Genomic DNA, 17,956 nt, shown 5'->3' on the forward strand with positions numbered 1-17,956 from the left:
GGGGAAACACTGCATCATGAGCAATATTGTCGTGCTCACAGAACTCCCAATGAAGCTGCAAGTATGCAGACAAAACTGTTATTACCATAGCTTGGCTTCTTCTTGGTGGTTTATTTTTACTAAGCAAGCCTCTGCCACTTCCTTTATATTCCCTTCAATTTAATATTGCACTATTCCTGTCCCAGTATAGAACTCTCTGTAATGTAATTCCAACCTTCCTGGTTCTGAAATATTGCTTTTACAAGCACTTAATTTGTAGTGATAGTTCCTGGTATTTGTTTAAGTTGCATAGTCAGAATTGAGAAGTTTTGCAGGCTTTTAGAAGAGCCCAGAACTTACTGGGATGAATAAAATAATTAGTCTGCAGTAAAGCTTGAAAAGTAAGAGTAGTTTTACTGATGTTAATCAGTTGGAAGAAGTCTGGGACAAAGAATCATTGTGCATAACTATTTTAAAAGTACAAAGAGTACTTCTACAGTACAGATAGAAATTGTAAAGGTATAGGAGCAGTTATGGTTTGAACTAAGTCACGTTGGTGGCTCCATGATGAATTTATTACAGTATTCAGTCTTCAGTGTTTAAGAAGGTGATTGTTCCTATGCTGTAATAGCTTTTAGATAAAGCATCAATCTCCAGTGGCATTGCCCAAGAGTGTCATAACAGCTTTCTCGGCTTGCTCTGATGAGATGCAGTCATAGCATCATTTTTAAAAAATCTGAAGTATAAATTTTGTTGTGAACTAGGGGCAACCTAAGGTTGAACAATGTTTTCTTCACACATCAGAGAATTTGCTAGCTGAAAGCTATTCACAGTGTAATTTTTTTTAGTCTTATGCAGAACTTGTATAGGAGGACATAAAAAAGAAGCCATGTTGTCAGCTGAAGCATATGCAGAGAAATCTAGTAGCTTTACCAGAACATGCATAATAACAGCTGATGCTGCAGAGTGTGGGTTCCACAGAGGCATCAGTTGATAAATTCTGAATCTGATTTTGTATTTTTAGTTACTAATTGATTTATCCTACTGGGAAGTAGCTATGATGATAATTTTTCTTGCGGTTATTAAAAAATACAGAAATGTCAAACTATCTTACAGCAGGATTCAAAACTTCTCAGTACATTAATTTTTGGTTATTGACATGAAAATTGCCAAGTTGGGGAGGGATTCAAGGTAGGGCATAACTTTTTTGATGCATTAATCTTTCCCAGAACTGTTTTTGACAAGGAACATAATAACCCAGAGTATATAATTGTTCCAGGCTCTGTGCGCCTATTTCAATTTCATATGTGGTTTCTGTTCCTAAATCATGCAGGTAATTTCAAAAAATCTTATTTTCCGTGAGGAATAACAAAAGAATAATTCCATACAAGGCCGTGTTTCACTTGGGAGTTGAGGCTGCTTCTAACCATTCGAGATGAGAAGGGACTGGAAAAAGTGTCTGGAAAAAGGAATGTTCGAAGCATGAATAATTCATTTCTTGTTTTAAATGAATGAGCATTCATCGTTCTATTTTAATTGACAAAATTAGTTTTCAATGCAAGGCACTAAGAAAGGCTTGGCAGGATCTGTTGTTGGTTTCTCGGTGCGGCGAGCCACGCGGCCGGTCCCAGGTGACCCGGCCGGTCCCAGGTGACCCTGCCGGTCCCAGGTGACCCTGCCGGTCCCAGGTGACCCTGCTGTCAGCTGGCCCTGCAGATGGCATGGGGCTCCAGATGATGACAGGCTGCCCTGTGAAGTGGAAAGTGTAATTGCTGCGTTAACAATGCATAATGTTGGATTTACTGATGGTACTGAAGCAAGGGAAATGGAATTATGCTTGGCTAAAATCTCTCTCAAGGAAAGGCAAGTTTTTAATGCAGGGAGAATGGCTTCACTGCCATCCTTAAAAACTTTCAAGGGTTTCCAAAAGTGTATTTTCTTCTGACTTCCTATCCATCAGCATGAGCAGTCATGCCCAATGAACAGAAGCAGATTCTCATCCATTCTCCAACCTTTTTATTACCGGTTTTAAGTGTCAGTTTTGCACACAGCCATCTGAATGGCTGCTGAAGGAATAAAGGCAGAGGAATGTGAAACATGATTCCAACTGAGACACATCCAAAACCACTTTAAACCATTCTGAGGTACTGACAGAATGACCTAAGGCTGCAAAGGTGACCTATGACTGCTAATAGCTTAGATCACCCAAGGAATTTCTGAATTCTTTTCTAATCTCCTCAGCAATTTTTTAAGTCTTTGCATGTTATGAAGCAATGCATTGCTAAGATAGTGCAGTATTTTATAACTATTTAATTTATATATAATAAAAATATGAACTACATAACTTATTTATTACTGTAATTTCTATCTTATATGTGTATGATGAACACACATATATAAATACATATAAATTTCAAGATCTCATTGACCAGTTTAATAAAAAACCTAAGTGTTCTGCTGAGACAGTTTTCAAATCATTCTGTGTTATTAAGAGTATCCTCACTGGAAAAGTTTAGGAAGATTTCTGAAAGTATGAACTACCTTTAGAATGCTTGGATTTTAAAGTCTTAAAAAATTTTAATGAAGTGCATATTGTGCATATGGAAAAACAAATGTATTTGGGGAAGCCTCTTGGTTTGACATCATGTCTACATATTTTGATATTTAGGGCCTAAATAGGATAAATTTTGAAAATAATAATTGTCTGTCTAAGGCAGCAGTGACTATAGCTTAGTGAATATTGGCCAGAACCTCGGATGGCAACATCTCCTCAGTGCTAATGGAAATATGTAGCCCAAGCTATTCTTGGTTATAAATTTGCTACCACTTGTTGCCTATTAGAACAGCTGAATGCATTTTTATATTCCTCCTCTCCAGAAAAAGGCAGGCAGGTGCCTTTGAATTTACTGAAGTAGAAGGAAGATGGGCAGTAATTTAAATTTCATCTAGGTACTGAAACCTCTTAACTAATGCAAATGTATGCTAAGTTAATATGGCATGTTTACTACATTGATAATGACTGTGATGATGAACATGGTTATGGAGATGGGTTTCAATAGTCAGGACTCAGCCCAGCTCATGTCTTCATATCTGCATTTGCTTGTTTTTCTGCACAAAATAATGAGATGTGGCTGCACAGCTGGAAACAGGGCCAGTTGTGTACCTACAGGTGTGTGCAGGACTGATGCCTGAGAGCCAGCCCCAAACTGTGTTATCACTGAAGTTACACTTCCAAATATATGGTGCTTTTGCAAACTTTGTGGGCTTGTTTCTTCCAAGTCATGGTCCTTCTTGGACTACCTGTCCTGGAGTCCAGAAGACACAGATTTTGAAAATGACTGAACCATATGGATAACCAGGGTCCAAGGGATGCATCTCTTGTTTTGCCTTCAGGTAGTTGAAATTGGCTGCACTTTTTTGTTCCTAAAATACTACTTGGTGTAAATTAGAAGTAATGAATCTTTGCCATGGCTGTGTTTTCAAGTACATAAATTCCTTACACTGACTTATGGGAACTATTCCTCTCATGGTTATGAACCTGTCTTCAAGTAGACCTTGTTGGTCAGACACGTTTATCTTTTAGTGTGTCATGTGTGCTTGTGGTGAAATGGAGAGCAGAAAGCTGCCCATTTTCAGAATTATCCTTAAGATTCTCTTCTTACAATTCTTCAATTTTATTGATTTGTGTTTGCTGTCTGAATTTTTTCTCACTGCAGCACCTTCCAAAACTGTCACTATTCAGTGTGCAGGGTAAACTGAATGGACAGAAGTAAAATTCTGGGCAGGAGTTGATGAGCACAATTGACCTTTAGCTCATTTTTACAGCACTTTACTTTTTTATGTGGGTTTTGGAAATGCTTTTGGACACTATTTTCAAGTTGAAATGGCAGAATAAGAAAAACCATAAAACAATTCTGAACATTTTATGTCTGGTAGAGTTTTGTTGCCAATTTTGAGCAGTAGCTGCTCAGTGCCAGGAGTTCTATGCCTCTGCATATTGTCTATTATCTGAACTTACCACTGCCTGTAGATGCATAAAAAATAGTGAGCTGTAAAGCAACCCAGCAGATATTCATGGATCATTAACAATGTGTGTATGAAGAGGATACTTCTTTAAAATTATTATTTTGAAATGCAATGAGTGTGAACTTGGCACATCTGGGGTAATCGAATATGGGCAGCCTGATGCATCCCTGTTGGGGAAACACTGATTAGTTTAAACTTTGAACATTCTTGGTATGTGAAAACATTTCCTCCTTTTGTTATTACTCTCTTCTTCCTCCTAGTGACCTTTCAAATAGACCATAATCTTGAATACATCAGAAAAAAACCCTAAAAATAGAGAATTTGCATAAAAGTTTTTTAAGTAACTACCATGGAGTATCTAAGCTTTGGTATGAAAGGACTAGTTTATGTTGCAGAAAAAATATCAATAATCATGGAAATATTTAATAACCAATGTGGTTAAAAACACTTTTTAATCCTTTTTATTTGATCAAACAGATAAGTTTGAATTATCTACATAAAACTTTTTTCCCTTTTTCTTCTCTTGGAAGAAAAAGTATCAGGGGCTGCACTGAGGAGGTTTGAAGAAAGAAGACATGCTTGTGCTTTAAGTAGGAAATGAATTGCATTTTCAAGCTAGGCTATAAATCTTGAAACCTCAATATAAAAGCATTTATGGTGTATCTATGGGGCAGAACAGATGTTGCCTTCTGAAGCATGTATTGAATATCTCAGGCAGTGGCAGCATCACTGCGGCAAATGCTGCATAGCCTCAGGAGTTAATAACTACTGTCAGTGCAAAGCTGAAACCCTGTACAAAGGGGGGTTTAACTTTTACCTAATTTTCAGCAGTTTCTAGCACAATAGGAGAATGCAAAGGATGAAGTGCAAATCCTGGCTCACTGATATGTATCTCTGGGTAATTCAGTGTTTGACTAAACAAAAGGCTACAGGCATGAGTGATTTTCCTCTTGCTCTTCTCTCCTCTGGGTGACATCTGACAGGCTTGGGCATCATTTGCTCTTAACATAGCTTCTGCAGTTGACTGAAAAACAAAATTGAAAAGAATGCCTGTGCTAGTTAGTGCAATACATTTAAACCGTGCTGTGTTTCCTTAGCTCTACTACACTTGACCACATTCATTTGGGATGCTTGTTTGTCAAGATCTATCCTGACTGTGTGCCTAAAAAATAGGAATAAAAAAAGATCACTGTTTTCTTTGGCCAGAAAAATAATCTCTTTAAAATGTTTCTCCCTTATGTCCTTGAGTTCTATGTGTTAAGATCTGCAAAAATAATTGTTGCATTTTGCTTAATTATACTGGGATACTTCTGTAGACTCAGCTCAATACATTTAATTCAATATTTTCAGTATTTCTAATTTCCACAAAACTCCTATTCAGATCAGTTCAACAGAAACTCCTGCTGATCAGTTCAATACAAATCAGCATTTCCTTACTCATGAGAGAACCACCTATTTTTTATTTGGAATTGAATATTGGTGTGTTTACGTATATGCATTTTCCCCCAGCTGCTGCTTTGCTACTAAATCCTCTGATTTATGACAGTCTCATAATGGCTCTGTTTTCCCTACATAAAACAGAAAATGCTGTTTACTTTCATCCTTGATGACTCTTATTGAAATAAACACATATAGACATTGCCAGAGACAAGGGAAAATGATGTTCTGCAAACAGCAGTGACCCCAATAATTGCCATAGTAGCTGACAGGCAGGCACAGTATGCAGGGAGCAGAATGTGCCCTTGAATGTAATAATAACTTATACTGCTAACATATTTTGAGGTCTAGTTCAAAGAGCCAGTCAACCTCCAACTTTCCCTGTCAGGCTCCCATGCTGACTAGAACAGTGCAGTCAAAACAGTGCAAATGCAATAATATTCCATGTCCTCTTTGTAGAAAAGGTCCTGTTCCACCTTGCATATTTGGGGAGTTCAATCATGACAGAATGTGAACTTAGTGAGAAGCAGACTTCCATCAGATGCTGATGCAAGATGTGGAGTTTCAGAGAAAGCTGAATGTGCACTCCCTTTCAAAGGCTCAGAAGGGCATCAACTGTAAAAGTGCAGACTTAAAGCTCCAGAAAACTCTGTTCTTTTTCCAAGGCCTGCAAAGGACAAAACTTTCCATCTTGAAGTAGTTAAAGATTCTTTTTTTTTCTCAACCAGTGAATTTACCATTAAGCTGGGTTTTCATGTGAAAATACTAAGAAATTGTTGATTTCAATAACACAGAGCACAGATATGCTCTTAGAAACTGTTTTTCCTCAGACTTAATGGAAAATATGATTCAGTGTGCTGTCAGATGAGAAGTAAAAAATGTTTTTTTCCAGGCTGCATCTTCTAGAAATGCTTGTTGGCCAAACTTATTTAGAGTTAGGTTTTTCCAGATGCTTAATGTCTGTTAGAACTGTGTGTGCATACTCTTTTCCAAGATCTTCATTATTTAGCATTTTATAAGGAAGCAGAGTTCTCTGGATTTCAGATCTGGTTCACTTCTAAACTGATCTGTAAACTTCTCCATGCATTCTTGACAAGTTGCTTCATCCCACTCTTTTGATTGTGGAGAAGGAAGTGATACATGTTTCATTTAGAAAAGTCTAGATGCCCATGACAGATGTTGGCAGAGAAGTTGCAATTGTATTTTTATTCCACGGGTCAAATCATCTTGTAGTCAGGGACTCTGAAGATTTCTGTCTCTCTAATTAATATCAACAAGTGCATCACCCTTTAATCTGTTTCTGAACTCATACTAACAACATGCATTTTCAAAAAAAAAATTGTTTATTACTACATGTTCTGTTCTAAGGCAAAATATCTCAATGCTTTCTGTTTTTCATTTCAATATTGTTGACTTTTATGGTGTGTGTACAAAGTGTACTGTATATTGCTGAGAACACCCACCTGTCTTTGCAGTCTGTAGATGTGTCCTTTGACTACCCCATACCACTGATTCCTTCAAATGAAGCTGTGTCTCCTGGAGAAGGCTGTGTACAGACTGTCTAAGCAGAGCTGTTCTAAGAGCAGGGTCAGGAGAGGTCACCAAATATGCTGCAGAAATCCATACGTGTGTGTCTGTTTTGACAGGGAAGTGATTTCATAAATTGTTCTGCTCAGCCTCTTGAGTTCCACTTCCCTCAGTTGAAGCAGGGGATATCTGGTTGATGGGACTTGTGCAGAGGGACAGATTTACAGTGCATGAAGGGCTGAAGAGGAACCTACAATGTTGTGCTGTTGAGAAAGGAAAAGGCTACAGAGAACTTCTAAATGTCTTATAAAGAAATGCTGTAGGAATTGATACCTAATTTGTCCAGAGACAAAAAGACAATTTTGGTCTATGGCACTGCAGTTTTCAGACAAGTGAAAGGTAAGAAGGGATTAAACCTCTCTCTCTGTGTACAAATAACGAGCAGGTGCTTGAATTAAAACAGGAGTAATTTTATTAGGCCCTGAGAAAAGCTGTAAGGAACAAAAGGAAAGTGCTTTATTTACCAGCCGAGGGGGACTGTTAAATCATGATGTCTGACACGTTCTTGAAGATCATCATCATGCATCCATCTGGAATGGCATGGTGCTATTGGTTTCTGCTTTATGACAGAGAGACACTTATCTTCTGTCTCCTATGGAGGTGGAAAAACTAGGCAGGTTAAAATTTCAAAGTGCAAATAGATGCAGCATGGTGAAAGTGGAAGAAAGCAGTCATGAGGAAATGGGCAAATCTGCAAATGTGTGATGTGCTAAATCAGTAAGCACTTGTAGCATCTGTTCTTTGTAAACCATGCACCAGATCTGATATTGAGGCAACAGAGCAGTGAGCAGAGTATTCCATGCACAATGAAACCAGGTCCAAGTCCCCCAGATGTTGCAGTTACAGTAAGAATGGCACACACCCTGGATTTGTATTACAGAAAAAACCCTGCAGAGTTCCATCAGATGCCTGAAAACTGGAAAGCTGAAAAGGTAGCAGCTTGATAATCTGGTGCAGAAAGGCATTAATTAGTGTCTTAGCACCAGAGCTTTGGGGGGACAGAGGCTCAGACAGCTGGACCCTGGTGCAGCAGTGAGAGAGGAGCTGGCTGAGGACGGCCACCAAGCGTCGGTCTGATGGTGACTGCAGCACGCTGGGCAAGACAGCGCCTCTGTGCTGAGAATCCAAACTGCCCAGGGGGCTGGGCCACTCACTGTGTGCTACGTTCACTGCTACAACGATGGACATTAACAAGGATATCCTCTGCATGCAGGCTCTTCCCTAAATATGAAAGGAAACCAGCCCCATTTTCAGGATTTCATTCCACTATTATTCAAAAAGCAAATGAATTCTCAACTTTCAATGGCTAAATTCTTCTAAGAAAGATCAACTGCTTTGGCAAAAATGGACCTTAAAATTGGCTCAGATTTTAGTGTTCTCCCCATTGATTAAATCCTGCATATGCTGTTGAAAAGGGACTTCCATAGCATAACTCTTTAGCAACATATATTTGCTGCATCTTGAGATAAAGACAGAATCTATTTATCTATATAATAGTACAGGATGATATCAAAAAAGAATCTTTTTCTCAATCCTCTGCTCAAAATGCTGAACAGGTTTAAACATTCTAACAAGGATTTCATGCTGGCAATAACAAGATCAAGAGATTTAGATTTTGGATAAGGACATCCTTTCATAAGGGAACCTACTTGGTGCTGGAGCTGTATCTGGAATTGGTGGGGAAGAACTGAGCAGCACAGTCTGCCAAATTTCAGATATTAAAAGGCCAAAATACAGATTAGGCTGAGAAAGCTGCTAATGATTTTACTTTGCTCCAGGTGAGATTTGATCTGTGAAGATTTGCAACACGGTTGTTTCTCTGGAATTATTGTACTTTTGTGCAAGTATTGTGCAAGCTAAACATACAATGTTCACAAGACAGAATTAAGAATGTCCCAAAGAATCTTTAAGTCCTTACTTAAAACAGACAGTGAACAATGGTACATCTCTATAGTTGCCATCATTAGTAGTTAATTTTTTTCACACTTTCACAACTCATTTCCTATGATAAATCAGGAGGAAATGCACTCAAGTAACCCCCTGATGTTAATAATTGCAATGCCAGTGACAAGTTTTTATATTTGGAAAAAATTGCTGCAAGAAGAAAATGGTAATTACTGCAGAAAATCCAGAAATGCTTATACTTGATGGGCACTCCGATTTGTGAGATAACTAATTTGCTAACCACACACAATACAGCTACAGCAACTTTCTAAAATTGTTTTGTCATTGTAATTATACCTCGTGCCAGCAGTTCTAAGCAAAACTTGCTATTAACTTAATTGAGGAAAGAAATGAAGTGAAAAAATATCTGATTTAGTGGTCCAAAAGCTGCTGCAGGTGCACAGCAAACCCAGGAAATGCGTCCCTGGAGAATACAGGTGTCAAGTCTTGATCCTGGAGCACTAAAGATAAATACTGCCAATTACTCCAAAGGTGCTTCAAGAATGGATGTACTCAATGGGTTTGCCTACTTTTGAAGCAGTGGAGTGAATTCAGCTCTGCATTATGTCACTGAATCTTTTACCAACTGTGAGTCCTTGTGCTGGCTTAGCTGGGAGCTGTTAAGTGCATTTGCTTTCTTGCCTAGCAGAAGAGCAGGACTGAAGCCCTGAGGAGCTGAATGAGGAGCCCATGAAGCACAGGAGGCCAGGGCTGTGGGCTGAGCTCGTGTCTGTAGAGCACACTCTGGCAAGCTTCCCTCCTAACCCTGCCAGTCAGAGCTGGAGTTTGCTGGCAGAGAACAGCAGTGCTGATGAGAACCTACTCCTTTCTTTCCATCCTGAATCCCTCCTGCAGGAAAGGCCAGTACCTGAATTTGGTGGCATTATTCCTAACAGGGTAGCTGCTGTCACACAGAATGTGACTGGACCATACTGGCTTTATAGAGCACAAGAAATGGAAAAAGATTTTTTTTTTTTGAGTGTAAGATCTGGACAATGAGCAGAACCACATGATTTTACAGCAGTGCCTTCTGCATGAAATATTTCTGTCAGACTCTGCCAGCAGAATCTTCTAAAGCAGCACAGTTACAGAGCTGAAGGTCCCTCTTGTGAGCAATGCTGCCTTCTCAGCAAGGCTTGTCTGGTTTGCTTTTGGCAAAAATAATTCCTGCCCTTTATTTAGTATTATTTATAAATTGGGGTGGGGGCAAAAGAGACTCTGCTTTATTTTAACAGCATAACCTTTGGGGCTTTTATTTCATTATTTTGCTGCTTATTCTTTAGTGTCTAGGGTAAAGCTGATTCTCTTGGCTTCCAATCTGCCTGTTTATCTACTCTCACTTTAAGAAAATTAATGGGAGGTATCTTTGAAGCTGTGTGAAGTGATCTGAGAGTCAGCAACTCAAATCCAAAATATTTGCTTCATCTTGAGAGCCATTAATTTCTCCTAGAATGCTGTCAGGATTTTTAAGCTAGTGAAAGATGTTCTACTGTCCTGGTAAATACTGTTTTGTGTATTGAGGGAAGGAAGTGGTGATTTTTTCCCCAATTTGATTGGTTTTTGTTATTAATTTACACTGTTAATCAGTTTTATTAGAAAGCTACAGAATAAAAGGTGAACGTCCATACAGGATGAGACCTTCATATCACCGGGAAATGCTCAGATGCATCTGCAGTTCTTGTTCCAGGAATTTATCAGCAGTTATCAAAATATAAAGTATGTAAAACCTTATATATGCCTGAGGGAAAGTAATTTAATCATAAACATGCGGATTTAAGCTTAGCCCTGCTGATGTCTGTGACCAGGTTAAAATTAATGGTGTAATCTGGCCTCAGGTAATCTGCATTTTAAATAGCTTGCTGAAACAAAATCTCCAGGGTCAAAGATGTAATGCCAGTTTCACTCACATGATTTGTCATTACAGTGCTACTAGAGTGATGCTTAAAATGCTTATTAACAATCATCATTCAGGGTGTTTCATAAGTTAGCCATGAGTGTGATCACCATTTGTAGCTGTAGTATAAATGTACTAATATTTATATTTACAGACAGTTTTGGCTATCACTCCCAGTGGCTCTCAGAAAGCAATGTCTCCTATTTTACTTGGTGGTAATAGCAAGGACCATTTCTAATAAAATGCTTTTCCTTCCCAAAGTTTTAGCCATTGTGACTTTGAGGGACTTAAATCCTTAAAAGAACTTATTTTTAACTAGGGAAACACCATCTCTTCTTACCTTTTAGTTTGAAAGCTGATGTTAAAATTATGCCAGAAGTAATATTTTGGGTCAAACCATGGCCTACTCCTTGCATGAAATTGAAGAGTTTTTATCAAGAGCAGCCCTTGGAAAGTCCAAGGGAATAGTTAACTCAGAAGAGTGGTTCTACCTGATTGTTAAGGATTATAGGATATGGTTCTTTCTGGGCCAAACTGATAGCCTTGCCCCTTACTGATGTGTGGCATTGCTCAAGCAAAAGCAGATGTGTAAGTAACTGAACATACTGAAATACTCATAGTCTTATTCCATTAGGCATTAAGGATATAAAACAGAAACTTTGTCTTGGTTGTTTTTTTTCTTTAAGAAAGTCTTAGTAATTAAATATGCTATTTTAATAAATATTAAATACTGTCATGCATATAGAAATCTTCTACTACAGCTTAGCAATGAGGGATTCCGCATACTCAGATTTGGGCTGACCAATGCTGAAGGCATGAAAACACTGGATTTTACTTTTTTTAAATATCATTACTAAAATAGACTACTATCTACTGCTTTATCTATCTGAAATACCTTTTGAGATAATTTATTGATCTCTTTTCATCATTGACATGCTAGGATAAGGATTTTTTCATGCTGTGTGACTCAGCAAAATAATTTTGTTTCTTCTGGAGATCAAAACTTAAAATAACTTAGATTTACAATGGTGCAGAGCTCATTCCATCTTGAAATTTTCAGGATTTATAGTGTCATTGTTTGGTTGGATTTTGTTGTTTTTTTTTTTTTAACTGATTGCTGAAAGGAGTACATGCTTAGTTTGAAACCTTTAAAAAAAATTTTAAGATTAAGTTGAATTAAGCAGCATCTTTAAAAAAGGGTATCTCTTAGCTTTTTAAAGCAGCTGTAGCTATAAAAGCATCCTGAAGGTCCTGGGAATCTGTTTTGAAGCAAAGCTGTTCTCTGCACAGCCATGAAAGCTCTGAAATTTGAAAATATTTATAAAGTCTCACTCAAGCTCTGAATGATAAATCTATTTCTAATTGTACTTCTTCTGCTATAAAGACACTAAATTCTTCTTTGCTTTATTATGCATATTTATAAGCCTTGTTTAAAAAAGAAATCATAAATCAGGGATAAAGCTGCCTTTAGAATAAGAGGACAAGTGGATTAAATCTTCCACAGATGTTCAGTATATTAATAACTCTTCAATATGAGTTTCTCCAAAAAATAAATATATGGCCACTAGTGATATTCTTTTCAATTTCAGTGTGTACCTGGGTCCTACATCTTATCCAGACTGTTTCCATGCTGTGAATATACAGAGCAGTGGCATGAAAGCCAAAGATCAAGAAGTAAGATCTACCTATACCAGTAAACTTAAAATAGTGTGAAATCCCCTGAAACTGGTGAATAAATGAGTATTGGTCTAGGATAAAGCATCCTAACTAATAGGAATTTTCTTTTTTGTATGCTCATTTTAGTAAGCAGTCATTTTCCGAAAGCTGTTTAATGTTCTGTTTAAGAAGAATGACACAATTTCATCTTGAAAATGAGGTGGTTAAATGGATGGCAACAAATTGATTAAATTCAATTAACAGATGAAATGTGGAAAGTTAAATGGGCAGTATTTGGACTTGCAGATATGCAAGTCTTACCTTAATTATCTGACAAGGGATGCAAGGCATTAATTTCCTATTTTTTATTTTTTGGATGACCAATAAAAGATATACACACACACACATTAATAATTGCATACAGTACATAAAAGTATGGTTGATTTAGCTTTGAGTTTTGCTTGTTTGCTTTGGTGAGAGCCACAAAACTAAGAAGGAAATCTCAAGCAGATATTTATTTGTTAACAAGAATATCTCTTTTACTCTCTGTAGAGGTTTTTTCTAGCAATGTTAAAGAGGAAATTTTCTCTGCCATGCCAGTGACATTTCTACTGAAGGCCTTGACTTAATGCAAAGTTAATATCTACTTAATATCTCTTTTTAGACTTTGTAAATAAAGGTGCAAATTGAATAGTCTGTATAAGCAGTTTAATTTAGTTAAACAATTGAAGTTGAGGTATAGTAGAATCAGCAAAACATTTACTAAAATTGACCCCACTTTTATAATTGTTTTTTAGTGATTATGTTTTCTAGTGTTAGATTTTTCCTGATATTTTCCCAGTAGCCTTCCATCTGGGTATAATACATTATGCAAAGCCTAGTATTTTATGTGAATTCTTCTGTAATAATAGTTTTCAGCATACTGGTCTAGATCTTCCTGTTTTGATGCCAGTGGAAGGGTTCCATTAACTTAACTAAGATAAAATATGCCCATTTAGAAAGCAACAATGTGCTGGCTTTTGAAAGGTTTGATGCAAAATTTTATAAAAAAAGAAAGTTAAAAATTACTCCATAACCAATAATACATCACCACAATTCTCATATTTTTGTGGCATTAAGAATTGAACGGCCAGAACAGCTGAGCCAATTCTTTTTATTTTAGCTAATCTCCCACTTTCCCTTTTATCTTGGGGCATGTGTTGGCAGTGGTGGTGTGGGTGTTGGGATATTGTTTATTAAATCATTATCAGTTATGTTTATGTTGGTCACAGGCTATATATTTCCATCTGGGCATTTTAAAGAGTTTTTTATAAGTATTTTGAAATGGTGATCAGAGTTGCTAGCAGCATTGGTTATCCATGTTTACAAACTGCAAAGGAGCTGTGTATTAGGCAGCTTAAATGTTTGCCAGCCCAGCATGTCCAGGTGTGCACCTGGCAGCTCAGGACAAGTGGAGCACCTCATGCTTTTGCCCTCCACGGCAGAGATGGATGAGAAAGGAGCTGAGCCTTTGGAACCCCACACTGTTCCTAGCCCTGAGCAGTGTCACCTCTCAGCTACTGCTCAAAATAGAGCTTTCAAACCCTGGCCATTTTGGTGGTGGGTCATTGTCCTAGGGTGACGTTATGATGCTTGTATCCCCATTCATGTGTTCTGTTCATGCTGGATGTTACGTTCTGTGCCTTCAAGCCTGGCTCTGAAGAGGGAAAGTTTTGTTTGGGTTTCTTATCAGCTGCTCCCCCATGGCTGGTGGGACACACAGAGGTGGGGCAGTACATGGTGCTGCTTTTGCTCTTTTGCTTTTGCTTTGCTCTTGCTTCTGCTCATTAGCTGGTTTAGCTAAACAGTCCAAATTTCTTCCTGGACTGTTTCTCCTTTCCCTTTTTTTGGACATCCTCGAGCCTGCTCTGGTCTGGGACCTGGGAACACCGAGAGTTTGCACCTTGTGGCTGCAGCAGCTGCCCCAGTACCAGAGGGACTGAGAACAGAGCAACCACCCCCAAGAGAGACTTTCTGAATTTGTCATCTTTTTCAGAGCAGTGACAGAGTGGTGTCACCTGGTATAGCTCATTCTGTGTGCTGGGGGTGCTGTGCCTGTTAAATAAACAGGCTCTTTGCACTTCTCTCTGAGGAATCCTTCCTGACCCAGCTGGGGGCAGGAGTTGTGTGGGTTTGCTTACTGGAGGGGGCCCCCTTTTGGAGATTCTCTCCCAAATTTGCCCCAAACCAGGACAGACATCCCCTGCAGCCTGGAGATCTGCCAAGAAAATGTCTGTTTTGCTTTGAGCAAAACAGTTGATAACTTCTGGTGAAAATATAAAGTATTTACCTTTTCCTTTAAAAATTTAATTGGTGTTTGAGAACATGCAGCTTTGTATCTGCTAGTGGTACTTGCTGATGTTTCCAGCTTTCATGAACAGTCTTATAGAATTAGAACAGATTTGATAAAACCTTTAAATGGAATATAAATTGCATTCCATTGGAATCTAATTGCCCAGAATAGGAAACAAAATGATGAAATCCTTTGCTTCTGATCTGGCTGAATATCTGTGTAAAAATAGACATAATACTCTGTTGGAGATGCACACACATGCAAGGACATACACTATTTATATAAAATCTGTACATGCATACATGGTCTGTATGTGTTTGTCTATTTAGGTGTGCATACACACTCACTTTTTTGCCAGTATCCTTACACCTTCAAGGTGCCATTATAATTTTATTTGTATTGATGAACACAGATATGATGACAAGCTTATTTGCAAATTAGCTTAGGCTTTTATAAGTTTATTGAATTTATTCAAATACTGTGTAAAAAATATTTCCAGTGCATGATAAACAATCATTATTCTTATCTCCCCATAACACATAACAATCCAGGCATTGCTGGATTTTTGATTGATGAGAAAACTTAATCCTTACTAAAATTCCTATCAGAAGGCATACTGAGTGTATAGTATAATTGTGTGTGGGATTAATGTGTAGTTGTGTAATATATGTTATTACATAGCTAAAATTCAAGTTTCTCTGTGTGAACCCACTAGTTGTGAGTTTGAGTCAATGTATGTGTCTCCTATGCATGGCAAATATTTGAAGAGTGCTGGCAGGGGGAGTAAGCACAATAATCAAATTACACCATTTCAGCTTTGTTACTCCATAAAATCAGATTTTATGCTATGCACTGGATGTTGTAAATGTCTCCCGGTGGCTTCCTCCTCTTCCCCTCATTTACTGATCCCCTTTTGCCTCTGGATGTTGTGAAACTGCCCAAGTAAGGCCTCAGAATTTTCTGGAGGGGGAAACCTTGGTCCCTGCAGTGTGCAGCTGGAGAAGCTGCAGAGCATGGCAGGTTCCTGCTGCTGTGGCAGGGACAGGACCTGGACCACCCTGACCTGACCCAAACTGAGAAACTGCCTCAGCTCCATCTGCACTCTGTCCACTGCTAAATAACAACAGAAATGACAGTTTTCTCTATGCTCGGCAGTAGAAGGGTTCAGCAGAAATACTCTAAACTTACATTTTTAGAAGTAGATTTGCCTCTAACACAGTCTAATAATGACTTTTTCATTCTTCAGCAGAAAACAATATTTTTCAGTGGAAAAATAACTGAGTGCTTCAGCACAGATAACTTGTTCAACCTATGGTAGTAGACAGCCAATTTTCACCTTAGGTTGAAAATCTACCAATCTTGCTGAAGAACTGAGCTGTAGATTTTAAGACCCTTTCTTTTCTCTTCACAAAGCTATTTCTGTGTGTTTTGAGATAAATGAAAACAGCTGCATATCTCAAATTATGCATTCAGAGAGAATTTTGACATGATACTCTTCAAAACACAATTAATTTTAATCTTTCTCATGCAATTTTCTGTCAAAAAAAGATTGATGGTGCTTTGTTTTTCCTCTTTTCACCATAATTTTGACAGTGGAATATCAGAGTATATTAAGGAGTCCATTAGACATCTGATTTGAAAGCATGTAATTCTTATTCAGACTATGACCAGGGAGGATGTAGCCTATCTATTTCACATTCAATGTTTCATGAAGCAAATCCAAAATGTGACAATGTGACAGGTATAGCTAAAAGAAAGAAAAGGAGCCCCAATATGCTGCCATGATGCATTTCTTTAAACAGAAAAGGCTTTTAAGTATCGGTACATTATTACAATGCAGTTTGTAAGGCACCAACAGCTTAATTTATACCTTTAAGTGATATTTCTACAGCTTTTCTTATTTGGATCTCTGCTGGTTAACTCTGGAGCAGAGGTGGCACTCACCAGCAGTGCTAGAAAGGGTGTGGCTCAGAGCCTTCATTGCAGCAAATCCTCAGCATTTATTAATATCAGCAGTGATACCAATAAATCAGATGGAAAATATTTGAACACCAGTTGTTGTGAAAACATTTTTTTCCCTTCTCATTTTCCTAATGCAGTGTTTGAAATCCACCAAGACCATTTGTTCAAGACTCTCTGCAGGTGTTGTGTTTGCTCTTTACCTGCATATGAGTGTATCAGCAGCAAAGTTTTCTGTTTGCTGTTGCAGCTAGTAACCTTAGAGATTTGCAAAGCCTGGTTTTCTGGTGCCTGCTCAGGCACTACAGCAAAACCCCAAGGATGTTTTGTGCTGTGGGGATGACAGCATAGTCCTTGACGTGGCAAAAGATGTAGGATGCCTATGCTATTGAACAGTCCTGACCCATCTCTGAATATTAGTATCTGCTCATCCAAACAATTAACACAGTGTTTTGTCATGATCTGTGAAAATTGTCTAGATTTCAAGAGCATTCTTGCTCAAACCTGCCAGAAAACACATGATGGGGGGAGTTTTCTCAAAATAGAAATTTCATGTTAATAAGGGAAAGGGTTCCATCCTGTTAGTATTTCCTTTAGTAGAAGGGAATTCTTGCTTGCACTGCTTTCCAGGTTAAGGGCTAAGTTCCATTAATTCAGAAAGAAAGCACAGCTCGTTTTCACAGCAGGGCCAGAGAGGCCCTGAACCCTTTGTGCTGGCCCTGGAGCTCCAAGGCAGCTCCCAGCTGGGGCTGCAGCCTGGAAGTGCCACTCTGGAAGGGAGCTGGAGGGGCTTTTAGACAGCTGCAGCACAGTAATCAACAAGTGCAGGAATGAGATAGGAGATGCTTCTCACTCTTGGAAAGATGCACAAAGGACACCTCCAACTCTTGAAATCCTAGAAATGGTTCTTAGGCAGAAGGCTTGCACAGTAGTAGAAAAAGCCACTCTTAATTCAGTGCACATCTTTAAAGCCAGATGTATGTTTCTAAACTATAATTTTACTTCCAGTTATTAAACCCAATAAAAGTCTAATGATTTGATTTCTAATGATAATTAATTCTAACTCTGCTAAAATCCTACATGAATTTGCAAAATTAAACCTTGTGGTTCCTTTTCCTTTGATTGTGAGGTTCAGACCTTCT

This window comes from Molothrus ater, chromosome 8, assembly GCF_012460135.2.
Source record: "Molothrus ater isolate BHLD 08-10-18 breed brown headed cowbird chromosome 8, BPBGC_Mater_1.1, whole genome shotgun sequence".
Classification (NCBI taxonomy): domain Eukaryota; kingdom Metazoa; phylum Chordata; class Aves; order Passeriformes; family Icteridae; genus Molothrus; species Molothrus ater.